The sequence below is a fragment of the Neovison vison genome, chromosome 4, assembly GCF_020171115.1.
Source record: "Neovison vison isolate M4711 chromosome 4, ASM_NN_V1, whole genome shotgun sequence".
Lineage (NCBI taxonomy): Eukaryota > Metazoa > Chordata > Mammalia > Carnivora > Mustelidae > Neogale > Neogale vison.
Window position 1 is genome coordinate 74258669 of NC_058094.1, and position 16085 is coordinate 74274753.

Genomic DNA, 16085 nt, shown 5'->3' on the forward strand with positions numbered 1-16085 from the left:
TCTCCATTTTTGAGGAAATGATAAGCAGGCTGTGTCCCAGTGGGAGATATAGACACAGAAAACCTTCTGTCATGGATGTCTTTTGAATGAGAAGGGGTCTTAGAAAATAAGTGGTACAGGGCATTGTGCGATCACATTTCACCCCTTGGTTACCCCCCCTCCCTCCAATGCACTCTTTATCTCCGCTTTGAATAATCTCACTATCAGAATTTTTAACATACAGAGTGAAAGAGGGGAAAATGACCACCACAGAATCTTTACTTCACTTGTAATCTGGAGAACACATAAGTATACTTTCCATACTTTCTAATTTTTCAAAATAAAAGTGATTCAAAGAATATATATGTTCTTTAAAATTGAGATGAGGGGGTGCCTGGGTGGCTCAGTCATTAAGTGTCTGCCTTTCGGTTAAGTCATGATCCCAGAGTTCAGAGATTGAGTCCCACATTGGGCTCCCTGCTGAGTGGGGAGTCTGCTTCTCCCTTCTACCCTCCCTGTCTCATGCGCTCTTTCTCGAATACATAAATAAAATCTTTAAAAAAAAAAGTAAAAAATTGCATTTCAGAGCAGTTGTTTTGAGGACACAATATGATGACAAAGTAGTTCCCAAATAGGATTTTTTAAAGTTGCTCTTTGCTTCCTGTCCCAAATCCTTAATGATTCATGTGTTTCAACAGCATAAATTATTTTCAACTTCTCATTAACTTTGAATAATTTTATGGGAGCTCAATATTTTTTACCTACAAAACCTCTTGTATCCAAATATTACAGCAGTTGATTATTCATTTTAAGTTTCAAGTTTAAAAAAATCTAGATTAAGCGGGGGTAGGGAAAGCCTTTAGTTTAGCAAGTTTGAGATACAGACAAGTAGAAATTTGACCATCATCTTATTTCCTGAAAGTAGTCTTTTCTGATACTATAGGTTAGTAATCTTCATTAGAAGAACTACAAGCTTCCATCAATTTTGAAATTATATTTTGAAGTTTTCATTAGTAAACTTAATGGAGAGCATTTTTTTACTCCTTGTAAATAGATATTTACATTTTTGAAACCACATTTGAAACAAATTACACAATAGTGTCTTCTAGCAAGAACAGATTATTTGGCATTGTTATACTATACTTTCTTTAACTTTTTCCTTTGAAAAATTGATTATAATCAGAACTTTGTAACTAGAGGGGTCCTCTCCATCAATCAAGTGACTGCAATTCTGGAAGGTTATTCTTTCACTTCACCCTGAAGGACATTAAATCCCAACATGAAGTATAAGATTGTCTCATCAGAACCCAGAGATAAGCCTTTCTGCTTATCTATAGAACAGGCTGATAACTAATTACAATTGAAACTCCCAAACTGAATTACTTACCTTTTCTTTCTTGGAAACAAGCAGAGATGAGGAAGTCAATATACATAATATGTCTCATTATGAGTGACCCAGGATACAAGAAATAGGAAGTGGACTCCATAGACAGGCATTCCTCAATTAACATTTAGTCACTTAAAAATTGTGAAGTCACTGAAGTAGGCAACAATTTAATGATTAATTTAATATGGCTACGTGAAAAAGAATTATTTGAGACCTGCCATTCTTATGCCAGGTACTAAGAAAAAGAAAGAGATTTACCATGAAGCTGATGAAACTGAAATTCAGGGTCCCTTACTTGTATGAAAACTTTGCAAGGCAAATATGTCCCCAGGATAAATTTCTTTTGTGGGGGGGGAGGAGTAAAGTTAGCAAAAGTAAGACATTTAAACCTTATTCTATAAATGAGGTTGTCAGCTCTCCACTCAGTTCCTATTTATCACATTTGCCTTTGTGTTGGGGGGCACTAGAGTATCTACAGTTATTATTATTTTTTGGCTCTGATTAAGGGAGAGTTGAAATGGGATACATTTGGCCTCATGGGATATACTTATTCAATCACTTGTGTGTATAGCCGAATTATTGTAAGATATCCATTGTAGAAATAGTTTCCAGGAACATTGCTATCCCTACTGGGCTGATTCATACCACATCAAATGTTGTGAAGGTCAGACCTCAATATAAGCAAGTTCTACTGGATTCGTTTTATATTACTGAATAATAAGCAAACAAAGAGATGAATCTTAATGGCAAAAAAATATACCTATTAATTATGTTATAGTTGTGCAGGGCAGAAGTCTGAACATGGTGTGGATGTGTTCTCTACTCAAGGTCTCATAAGGCTAAAATCAAGATGTTAGCTTAGTTGTATTCTCATCTGGTGTCCCTTTCCCAGATTACACGGTAGGGCAGTATTAAATTTCTTACTGTTGTAGGATTAACATCCCTATTTCCTTGCTGGCTCTTATCCAGGCACTGCTCTTAATACCTAGCGGCTGCCTATGTCCCTTGCCACAAGGCTGACTCCATCATCCAAGCCAATAATAGAGAATCTGCTTTTCTTTCTTTCTCTTTCTTTCTTTCTTTTTGTTTCTTTTTAAAGATTATTTATTTATTTGATAGAGAGAAAGAGCACAAGCAGCAGGGAGGAGTAGAGGGAGAAGGAGAAGCAGACTCCCCGCTAAGCAGGGAGCCATCCCTATGTGGTCTGTTCTCAATATGGGCTCAATCCCAGGACTCTGAGATCATGACCTGAGCTGAAAGCAGACACTTAGCCAACTGAGCTACCCAAGCGTCCCTGATTTTCATTTTTAGTTCCTCCTGTTTTGAATTTATTTTTGTCAGGAAGGGCCAGTTCCTTTTAAGGACTCAAATGATTGGGTCTGGCCCACCCAGGATAATTGTCCTATCTTGAAGGCAACCGACTTGGGACATTAATGAAGAGGGGCACCTGGGTGGCTCAGTGGGTTAAAGCCTCTGCCTTCGGCTCAGGTCATGATACCAGGGTCCTGGGATGGAGCCCTGCATTGGGCTCTCTGCTCAGCAGGAAGAGTGCTTCCCTTCCTCTCTCTCTGCCTGCCTCTCTGCCTACTTGTGCTCTCTGTCTGTCAAATAAATAAATAAATCTTTAAAAAAAATATTGGAATGAAGAACTGGGACAAGGTTTGTGTATAGAATGGAGTGGAGGCATTGGGGGCTATCTTATTTCTGCCTACCATACTTACTATGCCTAGTACTGGACATATGTGGGATAGTGGAAGGTATACATCTTATAAAGCTTTTTTTAAAAAATTAATTAATTGATTAAATTAATTAAAGTACGCTTCACACCCAATGTAGAGCCCAAGGAAGGGCTTGAATTCACATCCCTGAAATCAAGAGTCCAGACATCCCACATTTTCAACTCAGAATCTCTTCAAAGACCTAAAAGAAAAATTCCAGCATAAATAAAATGAAAATTTATTCAAAAATTTGACACAACTCTGATATACAATTTTAACTGCAATGTTTTGATTACAACTAATACAAAATTACAGACTCCTAATTTATTTATTAGAAACCTACAGGTTTTTAAATATTAAAAACAAAGCATTCATAAAAAATTAACAGATTATACAATAAAAGTAATAAAGATGAATGATAGAATTAATCAAAAGTATCCTATCATGGAGAATTAAATTATAAGAAAGAGTCTTACAGAACACACCAGTTGTTTATTACAAAGAAGAAGTAAATTTTGGAAAAGAAGTAATAAGTAGTCTCAGTACCTGTCTTGGATTCAGAGGAGAGGGGCCCTGCCCTGATCCCTCTATCTGAGAGCACCTTGCACATTACAAATCCTGAAGCACAGGGACCCTTGGATGGCTCAGTTGGTTAAAGTCTGCCTGCAGCTCAGGCCAGGATCCCAGGGTCCTGGGATGGAGCCCTGCTCAGTAGGGTATCTGCTTCTCCCTCTGCCCCTCCCCCCACCCTCCTCTCTCTCTCTCTCTCTCTCTCTCTCAGATAAAGAAATAAAATCTTTAAAAAAACCAACCAACAAACAAAACCCCAAATACTGAAGCACAGAGAGCATCAAAAAGAACATTCTTTTTGACCTCATAGGAAAGTTTGCTAACCAGCAGAGGACCAGACACTATGAGAAGAAGATGCGTAAGAAGCCTGTTCCCAAGGCCAGAGTAGAGTGAGAGCAGAAGAGAGGGTTTGGATTAGGAGGAAAGCTGCAACCCAGCCCATGGAAAGGGGGGCTGCTTCCAGTTGGTCACCCCAAATTACTAGGTGGGTTTCCAGGCAGATCAGTGTCCCTAGAACTTGTTCTTTTCCCCCTCTCTTCTGCTCCAGTGGTGTAGCTTTGAGAGGTGAACTTCTGAAGGGAATGGATTTTTGTGAGGAAGGAGAAAAGACAGATGCCCATCCTAGCTCCCTGAGGAACTTGACCAGGTGACTCTTCTCTGGCATCCAGGTAGACCCAGGCACCACCAAAGAGGCCAAGTCTAGCTAGCCCCAGCTTGCCAACACAGTGTATATGGAAGGACATGGCAGGAGAAAAATAAAGCACAGTTCCTAGGTATCTTGCCCAATGAACAGGGTAATACAACGAGTTGAGGTAGAAGACCTGGTGTGTGGGAAAGAGGGGACAGAATCAGACTTCTGTTTTGGGCATATAGAATTGAAATACCAACAGGCATCCATGTGGACTTGTCTGACAAGCAACTGGACATCTGAGGGAGCTTGTGAGGGGTGGTCTGAGCCAGAGAGAGAAATAGCAAAGAGCTGGTAAGATCGCTGGGGACAAATGTTTGTTCAAGTGCTCGACAGACATTTGGAGTTCCTCTATTGCAGATTATGTATTTGTATCATCTACTTATTTACCAAGTCTCTGACAAGTTAAAAATTCCCTATCAGCTTAATACCATTGAAAATGTGTGGCAAACCATGCCAAGTCACCCAATCTTCACAACAAATCTGATACAGGTTTTTTTTTTTTATTGTTATTTTAAAGAGAAAGAGGTAGAGGCTTAAGGAGATTAAGTAATTTCTCATGTCATGGCAGCTTGTAAGTGGCAGGGCCGGAAGCTGGATATATGGATCAAAGGAGAGTTCTGACCTCCACACACAAATTTAGAAGTCATCAGCACGTAACACCTAAGAGAAACAGATTTGTCCTCCACCAGGAGGTGATGGACGCTTTCTGCTCACGAAGGAGGGATATATTGGGTCTCCCAAGAGAACTCACAGGATGGTATATGTAGTAAATCAGGATTAGAAGCCTGATTTCTCTGCATATCAAGAGTGAATCCATCTTTCAGGAATGGACTCCCATTAACCTAGTTTATGGGTCTGGTTTTTAAATGCAGAAAGTCAAATTGCAAATTTCTGTCCCAGAAACACAACTATGTAAAATCCACACAATTAGTTTTTGCTCATCCAATGAATAAAGTGTATGGAAATATTTAATACCTTTAAGACAATGAATAAAGTGTATGGAAATATTTAATACCTTTAAGCTAAGAGGATATGAGATATCCATCTCACTTTTGGGATCAGCTTTCCATTGAAGAACATCTGGCTTATCAGTTCATTCACTCTCTCATTTCATCTTCTTTTTTTTTTTTTTTTAAAGATTTTATTTATTTATTTGAGAGAGACAGTGAGAGAGAGCATGAGCGAGGAGAAGGTCAGAGAGCGAAGCAGACTCCCCATGGAGCTGGGAGCCTGATGTGGGACTCGATCCCGGGACTCCAGGATCACGCCCTGAGCCGAAGGCAGTCGTCCAACCAACTGCGCCACCCAGGCGTCCCTCTCATTTCATCTTCTGATTGTGTCTCCCTTGGACCTGCATGACATATCTGTTTGGCTTTTGATGGCATTTATGACCTTGGCCCAATGGACTTAACCAAGTATCAAACACTCTGATGAGTGAAAACTCCTCTGAGTAGTATTTCAATAAAGAAGGCCAATTTTTATCTCTAAGGTCTTCCTTTTTGAGCCTTAGAGGCTGACCATCTTCCTTCTGATATAGTCACTTCAGACACTTTAACAGAGTCAATCAAATTATAATCAGGACATGGCCCTGGGATCCAATCTGGATTTTTAGGTCACTCCCATAACTTTATTTTGCAGTATATTAAGCCCTCAGCCTCATTAATTACCGACCATGTGACGTAGCCAAGTCTTTGATTCCATCTACATTTCCGTTTCTTAAAATCCGTTCACTATGATGGCAGTCCCAGATGGTTTTGAGCCTAAAAAAAATGGGACAGTGGCTTTGTACATGAGCTTCAAGATTGAATAGAGAAACAGTTAAAGAAATGTTTTAAAATTCAGCAGGAAACATATAGTGTTTTCTTTCCTCTTCTTCCCTTTCCCCTTCTTCTTTACCTTCTTCTTCTTTTTCTTCTTCATCTCTTCCTCCTCCTCATTCTTCCCTCTTCCTCCTCCTCCTCATTCCTCCCTCTTCCTCCTACTCCTCATTCTACTGCTTCTGCTCCTCCTCCTACTCCCTCTTCTTCTCCTTCTTCCTCCTCCTCCACCTCCTTCTCTTTCTTCTTTTTCTTTTTCCTCCTCCTCCGTCTCCTCCTTCTTCGTTTTTGTAATTGCCCCCTTTTAGCAGTTTGGTAAATCTCATGGATGCCGTTTCAAAATAATGATTTTAAAGGTACAAAATAGGGGCCCCTGGGTGCCTCAGTACGTTGAGCATCTGACTCTTGATTTCAGCTCAGGTTATGATTCTCAGGATTGTGAGACTGAACTCTGCGTGGGGCTTCACATTCAGTGGGAAGTCTGCTTTTCTCTCTCTCTCTCTCTCCCTCTCTCTGCCTCTCCCCCACTCTCTCTCTTTCTCTCTCTCTCTCAAATAAAGAAATAAATCTTAAAAAAATAAAGGTACAAAATAAAATAAAGTGGATTATAAAAAATTAAATGATATTGGAATTATTACCCAAATATTCCCCAAACTTGTGTTAGAGAATCTATGAGCTTCCTTATTAATACATTAATTGAAAAGATCTAACACCTTTTTATGGTCTAATAATGCCCATAGTGTGGCAGCGGGGATGAGCATAAATAATATAACAAGACATTTATGCCAATTATGTTGTATAATGAAAACATCTGTATTTCTATTGGTGAAAAGCTGCAAGGGATACCAAGACCACCATGGTTTGTTAACAACAATCATAATGGAAGAAAGATACATTTCAACTAGAGTTAATACAGATAAAGATGCAGTTTCTCCATATCCACACGGCTCAGGGACCCACATTAGGAAACTATGTATCAGAGGATGGTAGGACAGACACCAAAATAAGACAGAATTTTTTAAAGAGAAACTGATTAATACCCATTGAGGAAAGGTTAGAAATTATAAAGATGGAAATGTTTATTGGGTTTATCATTTAGGAGATCATCTTCAAACAGTGCAGTTTCATTAGAGAAGTTGGGGGCATAAATCAGATAACAGTAGTTTAAGGATGAGTGGGGGATGGGAGTGGAAATATGAGGCAGCGGGTAAAAAGACTAATGCTAGTCTGAGGGAGGGCTGGGTTACTAGGAAAGAGGTCTGGGCACAGAGAGTGTGCTTTGCGCAAAGAGCCATAGAAAGGGAGAAGCTGCACAGTCAAGGGAGGTGAAATCACATGATGGAGACATACATGTGAGGAAGCAGGAGGCATGGAGACCCAGAGGGCAAGCAGAGGAATCCGCCCTAGACCAAAACTGGAACACTGCTTCTATGGAGGACGGAGCAACAGGGAAGCCAGAGCAGAAAGAAAGCTGGAGTAGCAACCAGAAAGGAAAGTTTCCAAACTGCAATCTACACCTTTGTCCTGACCTTTGCTGCCGCTAGCCTGCAGGGACGTGTTCTCTACTTTAGGTAGAAGAGTAGGAACTCAAAGCCTCAAAAGGATATATCAGGCAGGAGGTTGACCTCTGTAAGCAACAGAAAGCCCAGCATTTGGCATTTATTATTTAACTTCCTTAGCTTCAGGAATCAAGGTGACTTATTGGTTCGCTCAACTGAGAAAGTCCGGAGATGAGTGAGCAGTCAGTTGTAGACCCGCTGACTTTCTAAGAGCTTTTCAGCTCCACTCGCCTCCAGGATTTGGTTTCATCTGCAGGCTGGTGGCCCGGTGGCTGAGGAAGGCTGGGGTGCACTACCGTACCTGGAAGGTTCCCCGGCAAACAAGCTGCTTCCTCGGGTGGGCTCTTTTCTGAGGACTCACTAGCAAACCTCCCCCTGCATCCCACTGGCCCAAATTGCATTCCCATTCCTGGACATTTCCCTGTGGGGGGAAATTCTGTCCCATGCTTGGTTTACCAACTGCAGGGTAGTAAGTTCCTGAACCATCACCGGCAGAAGGCACTGCACTCGCCATGACACAGACATTCTCAAGTAAGAACACGGACACGCAGGTGCGTGTTGGGCATTTTGAGTTGTTAGAATGATTTCCGGTGGAAGCTGAGATGAAAAATATGCTAAGATGTATGGTAAGGTTTTGCGGAGTACAGAACTGATCAGCCTGAAATAGAAATACTGCTATAGATACACTGCTATAGACAAAGGGGTCCACCCTTGAATTTCACTGGCTTCACGAGTAGGTGCAGTACAATAAAACATGTGTTTGGTCTTGTCCCTGCTTCCTGACCTAGAGCTCCTACAACCCTTGGAAGTTCCTGAGCAATAGGAGTGTCTTTTTTTTTTTTTTTTCCCCAATAAGGAGCCCCTTTTATCACACCTTATAATGCTAACTGATGTGAAAGGTTGGGATCCAGGAGCCAATGGTCAAGAAAGAATTCTTGGGACCTCTTTGGTGCAAAAAAGGTGGTTTTGTTAAAGCACAGAGCAGGACCCATGGGCAGAAAGGGATGCACTGGGGTTGTCAGGAGTAACTGAATATATATTTTCAAGTTCGGAGGGTGTTAGGGATAGCATAAGTCTCTAAGGAATTTGGAAGCAAGGTTTCTAGGACCTTGAGGGGTCATTTACTACTGTCTAGTAAAAACGTAAGAAAACAAAACAAAAAAAACCTTAGGCTACCCTTCAGATGTTTATCAGTGGACCATGTGTTTGGAGGAGGATTGCTAATATGTATCTTGCAGGGGGTGGGGGAGGATAGAGATAAAGGAAGTTTCGAAAGGCATTTAAAAAAATGTTTTTTTTTAATTTTTTTTTATTTTTATTTTTTTTTTAAAGATTTTATTTATTTATTTGACAGAGATCACAAGTAGGCAGAGAGGCAGGCAGAGAGAGAGGAAGAAGCAGGCTCCCTGCTGAGCAGAGAGCCTGATGCCGAGCTCAATCCCAGGACCCTGGGATCATGACCTGAGCCGAAGGCAGAGGCTTTAATCCACTGAGCCACCCAGGTGCCCCTCAAAGGGATTTTTATATGTTACAGAAGACTTACAGGATCCTGGAGTTTGGGCTAATGTCAAGCTAAGGTTGTCTTTTGCTTCTAGCATTAACCTGGAGGCAGTTGAGTTTCTGGAGGAAGGTCATCCTGGATCTTGCAATTGGCGTCTAAAGTGGGGGCAGTCTGGTGGGTCTGAGTCCTCAAACTGTAAGATCTGATGGTATCTCTGAGTAGATAGTGACCGAATCAAGTGAAATATTTAGGACATCCCATTGATGTCTGCTGGGCATTGCAGAACACCTTGGTGGGGCTGGAAAACACCCCAAAAGGATATGGCTATCTGAACAAGAATCTGGAAGGAGGGGATAAGCAGGTGCAATGTGGTCAACCAAGAACAACTACTCTAAGTATCACAGATCTCAGAAGCAGAGGGCCTGGGGTTCAAATCCTGATTCTATCTCTTTGTTGCTGTAAGATCTTGGGCACGTTAATGAGTCTTTAAAAGCCTTATTTTTGGGATGCCTGGGTGGCTCAGTGGGTTAAAACCTCTGCCTTTGGCTTGGGTCATGGTCACGGGGTCCTGGGATCGAGCCCGCTCAATCAGACAGGGAGCCTGCTTCCCTTCCTCTCTCTCTGCCTGCCGCTCTGCCTACTTGTGATCTCTGTCTGTCAAATAAATAAATACAATCTTTTTAAAAAAAAGAAAAGAAAAGAAGGCTTTTCTTCTTTTCTTTTTTTAAAAAGATTTATTTATTTATTTATTTGACAGACAGAGATCACAAGTAGGCAGAGCGGCAGGCAGAGATAGAGGGAGAAGCAGGCCTCCCGCTGAGGAGAGAGCCCGATGCCGAGCTCGATCCCAGGACCCCGGGATCATGAACTGAGCCGAAGGCAGAGGCTTTAACCCACTGAGCCACCCAGGTGCTCCAAAAGCCTTATTTTCTTGAATAAGAAAAAACAAAATAGAATAATAGCTACCCCATAGACTACTGAGTGGATTAATGTGAGAATGGATGCAAAGAGTCTCAAGTGTCCTGGGCCACAGAAGGGATTCAAAGCGTGTTTCCTTTCTTCCTGGACTTTCGTGCATTAGTTTATAGTATACCCACTTGATAGTATCTGAAGGGATCAGCACTTTGCTGTTTCCAACAAAATTTTTTTTTTGAGGTGCTAATATCTGCTAATGAAAGCATGAGCTGTCATTGAAACCATTAGATCAGGAACATTACAGATGGTCCCTGTACGATGTGCTCGTGTCACAGATGGTTCATAATAGCAAATCTGTATTAATAAGCTGGAATAGACATATCAGTTTTAGCTTTGGGCTTTCATTTCCCTCTTAAATATACTATTGCTATATATAATAAATAAAATATGTATGCACACATATGTTTGCCTTTCTATATGTTCCATAATTAGGTAAAGATGCGTAATGCCCCTCATTCTAGCGCATCTTCTTGCCTTTCAAACACAGGTACATTCTGTTCTCTCTGTCTGGTGGATAATACTTCTCTTTCAGAGTCCATGTAAAGCATCAGTTTTTCTGGGCGGCTTCCCAATTTTGCAGACTAGATAGGACCTTTTGTTTTTGTTTTCAGAACCTTTGTTTTTGTTGTCGACTGTTGGGTTACCGACTGCCCCGAAATTCAATGGTGTAATTACTAACAGTATTCTTTCCCATGATTCTTGGGTTCAGGTGGGTCTTCTGATTCACGTGGTCTTGACTGAGGTGATGAGACAGCTGAATGGTCAGGAGATAGGGATATCATGTTGGCCACTGACTGAGAGTTCCACTGGGGTTGTCCGCGGGGACCTTGGGGGATGCCCCAGGTGGAGAAAGCGACTAGTTAGCGAGCTTCCTCACAGAATGGCAACTGGCTTCTAAGAAAGTGCATTCCAAGGACTCTAGTCCCATTGTACAGGCGCATCAAGCCTCTGCTGGCTCTGTGTTTGTAATGTCCCAGTAGTCTGGGACGACTGCACAGTCAATGGGTTAAGTGTCTGTCTTCAGCTCAGGTCATGATCCCAGGGCCCTGGGATCAGGTCCTTCATTGGGCTCCCTGCTCAGTGGGGAGCCTGCTTCTCCCTCTGCCTCTGCTTCCCCTGCTTTGTGCACTGTCTCTTTCTCTCTCTCTGACAAATAAATAAATAAAATCTGTAATGTTACAACAGTCAAAGTCAGTCACAAGGCCAAATCGTGTCAGTATGGAAGGGGATACTGCACATGGGAAAAATACCAGGAGGCATGATTTCTCGGGGGCTACCCCACCCAGTGAACCTCTCCTTCATAGCACCCATCTTCGTTTATGATGATATATTTGTATGTGTTCTTGTTTTCTCTCTCTCAACAAACTCCAACACCAGGAAAACAGGGATTTATTTTATTTTATTTTTGCTAACTGTCATGAAACAGACCCTTAAAAGCACTTTAATTTTTATCTCTTAATTTAATTTTATGTTCTAATTTTGCACTTGAAAGGTTTTGAAAAGCTCAGGTGACTGAGAACTTAACCATAGTGTCACCAAGCAGGACTTGCCAAGGAGACGGGTCCAAAAGCAATCTGACCATTGCTAGTTGATCACCCACCTCCATACCATTCTGGAGAGAGGCAGGTATCCTTGTGCTCCTTCCCCATCATGGCTGAGGGGACAGGAGTGCTCCTCTCTCACCTCTAGTCCAGTGGGAGGGATTTTAAAAGCTATCTGGAGAACTTAATATGGGATCCTTGGATTCTGATGCACGGTCCCTGCTAACATCTCATTGTTGGCAAGCACCAGCCTTGTTCCTGGGCATCGGATTCTGCGGGGGGATTATCTCAGGAACCTTGCTGGGTTTTTCCTCTGAAGGGAAGGATGGCTCCAAGGGAAATCCCTACAGGTCCCTGACAGACACCCAATGATGTCTTCTGATAAACAACACGAGCTCCCTTTACTGAGTTCCTTCCATGTACCACAGACATCACATCGGTGATTTCTGATCTGTATGACAACCCTGCAACATGGGTAGGTTTCATCCACATTTCCAGATGGGAACACTGAAGTTGAATCACCTTTCCAAAATCACACAGCTAATATGTAGAAGAGCTGTCTTTGAACCCAGGTGGGTCTGTCGCCAAAATTCATACGTTTTCAGGGATGCCTGGGTGGCTCAGTTGGTTAAGCGTCTGCCTTCAGCTCAGGTAATGACCCCAGGGTCCTAGAATCGAGCCCCTCATTGGGCTCCCTGCTGAGTTGGGAGTCTGCTTCTCCCTCTCCCTCTGCCCCTCCCTCTGCTTGTGTGCTCTCTCTATCAAATAAATAACATATTTAAAGAAAACTCCTTGTGTTTTCACCAGAGCCCCACTGCCACAGGTCAGGCAGACACGGACAAGATATGTATTTGGGGGAAGACACAGAGGCCTTTGTTTGGGGTACAAGATATTTATTAGGGATCAATGCTCATGAAAGGAAGGGGGGAAGCGGTATTAGGCAAATAGAGAGTTTGTGCTGGATTGCGGGCTTCCAGGATCCCCCACAGGAGCCCTAGAACAAACCTCCATGACAGGTCCCATTCTGCCTCACACAGGCATGGGAAGCAGCCGGCCCTGGTGTGATGGATAATTTTGTGTTAACTTGACTGGAACATGGCGTGCCCAGGTGTTTGTCTAAACACTATTTCTGGGTGTATCTGTGGGAGTGTTTCCGAATGAGATTAGTATTTGAATTGATAGAATGAGTGAAGCAGACTGCTCTCTTCAGTGTAAGTGGGCATCATCCCTCAGAACAAAAAAGAGGGATATATAGCTCTTCTATTGGTTGTTTTTCTCTGAAGAATAATATACCCAGGAAGGGCATGTTCCCAGGTACGGTGGCTCTGGGCAGCTGAGGCCAGCCCCAAAATGGCTGCCACCTGGAGGCTCTCTGATGTCTCTACAACCCAAAGCTGGGCAGCCCATCCTTCCTTGAGGGGCTCTTGTCAGTATACCCTTCCACGTCTACCACACACACCTCTGAGCTGTTCATTTTAAGTTTTCTTTCAATGCATTTATTTAAAAAATTATACTCTACTATTATTTGTTTTAATAATATTATTATCTTGAGATACATTTGATAGCTTACCAGATTTGAGTATGTGACTCCTGTGTTTAAAATCTGACACCAGGTTAAAAATGGGAAATTTTATGGTGGGTACATTTTATCACAATAAAAAGAGTCTATGACTGCTATGTGTTACCTGTGTGAGAGTCTAAATCCCTTATCATGGTCTACTAACCCTGTCAGAATCAGGTCTTAAACTACCTTTACAAGCTTCTGCTATTGGTCACTCCTCTCCCACTCTCAGCATCCCATCTCTGACTCCCTCGCTTCTGGACAATGCTTCAACGACACCGAACTTCTCACTGATTCCAGAATATTCCATCTTCTCTAACTACTCAGTATTTTTATACTTCCCAGATTATCCACATCATGCTTCCCTGACTTCTCTATCTGACGAAATCCTCCTGAGCCTTCAAGATAAAATGTAAATACTCTGACTCTCCTGGCAATTTTTTCTTGTGTCCCTGTGTTTTCCCATTCTGTAGCTTCTAAAATATTCTTGGTTCATATATACACGCATGTGTATGATTTGGTTATACATGCAGGTTTCATCACTACATTGTGTAGGACAGCTTGGGCTGCAGGTAACTAAAAGCTAGGTCTTGCCTCTCTATCGGCTCCATCCCTTTAGCCCGTAATTCTGTTTAATGTGGGTGGACATTGCCAAATCCAGTGGCTATGTTTCAGTTCTTAATTTGCTTGACTTCAGCTCTAGTGATCTCTGGCCGTGTGTCATATAATAACCAATGTGGGTCTTGTCTCAGGTACCAGATGTAGGGCTTCACATATCCTTGGAATTTCCGTGTGACAGGAGTGTCTTTGTTCTGCTAAAGAAATGAGTCCTGGTGGGTGCCCTAGAGAGCTTCTGGATGAGAGGCTTGTCACCAGAAAGGCAAACAAAGGATTAGAGGGTTAGGACCTTCAGTCACCTCTAGGGAGGGGGCTGGAGATTGAGTTCAGGCATGTGACCAATGATTTAATCAGCCTTACCTATGTAATGAACCCCCCCCAAAACCTCTGCACACAGAGGTTTGGAGGGGTTTACTGGTTGGCAGACATATTGATGTACCAGGAGGGTGATGGACCTTCATCCCATGGGGCCAGGGCATACAAGCTGTGCATTTGGGGCCCTCCCAGACCTTGTCCTATGTATCTCCATGTTAATAAAACTGTAATAATGAATAGAGCACTTTCCTGAGTGCGGTGAGTCACTCTCGTGGACTCTGAGGGGGTTATGAGAACCTGTGAATTTGTATACACTTAGAAGTCATCGTGGCCTGGGCACCTCTTAAGCTTTGCGACTGGCATCTAAAGTGAGGGTTGTCTTGTTGGGGACTTTGTCCTCAACCTGTGGGATCTGTGCTACCTCTGGATGGATGGTACTGGAGTTGAATTGCAGTACACCCAGATGGAGTTGAAATGAAACACTGTATAATGAACCATCATACTACCCCGTTATTTAAAATAATTTCAAAATTGAGGCACCTAGGGGTCTCAGTCAGTTAAGCATCTACCTTTGGGTCGCGTCATGATCCCAGGGTCCTGGAATCAAGCCCCACATTGGGATTCTTGCTCAGCCAGGAGTCTGTTTCTCCCTCCCCCTCATGTACTCTCTCTCTTTCTCTCTCCTAAATCAATAAATAGATCCTTAAAAACAAAAGAAAAATCATAATCTTGAGTTTTGCAAGTTGACTGAGCTCAGCTGATTGGGTTCTCACCCAAGATCTCCCATGCAGGTGCAGTGAGAAGGCAGCTGTGGCTTGGGCAGATGGGGTCTGGATGGGGCTGGCTGCAGCAGCCAAGGCTGGCTGGGCATTTTTCTCTTTGGCTAGCTTGGGCTTTCTCACAGTGTGGTGATCTCAGGAAAGTCAGACTTCTTGCGTCTTGGTTATGTTACAGGATTTCTTTTCTTTGGGTGCCTCTGGTTCTTGGTCACACCGCTTCAAAGAATAAAGAGGTAGACCAGATAAAGAGTCATGGGCAGCAAAGCCAAGTTTATTGAGGGATAGTGCAAAGGTCCCAAAGGAATGAGGGGACCCAAGAAGGTTGCCACCAGAGTTTCTATGTCTAGGGGTTTTTATGGGCTTGTTGGTGGGTTGTTTTTATATGATTAACCCTCCAAGTGCCCATCATCCAATCAGGTTTTTGTCATCTATCTACCACATGGGAAAGGGTGGGTGGGAATCCTTCCATGGTGGTGTAAAATTCTTTTAAGGGTGGTTTCCTCTTTGGGCCAAGCCCCGTTTCCCTGCCTACCTTTCTGCCAACTATCCTTCATGGGTTCAGAAAGATATGACATGCCCCCTGGTTTTTCTTCACTCTCTGACTAGTTTTCTCTGACCTTTTCCAATGCAATCTTCTTTCCCCTACTATCACTTGAACATCCTGTTCCCCTTTCTTTCTCTACTCATTTACCGCTGATGATCATATCTACTCTTATGACTTCAATCACCACCTTCAGACTGGTGATCCCCCAAACCTATAAATACTCTGACTCATATTGTAAGAAGCCTTTACAACACCTGTGGTCTGAACAGGCTTTGTGACGTTAGTAGGGCTCCTACCCACCCATGGGCAGATCCATGGGTTTTATCCTAAAACTAGTTGGGCCTTCCATGTTTTGCTTTCCTGAGAGAGTCTTCTGCTTCTAGCCAACTGTAACACATTTATGACAACTTCTACATTTCCGGAATGACCCAGGTCGTCGAACCCCCAAATGTCCAAAAGATAGTGGAAGGCTGACTAGGTGTATGAACAAGAATGGTTTCCATGAGTCTTTAAAATATCTCCCTATAGAA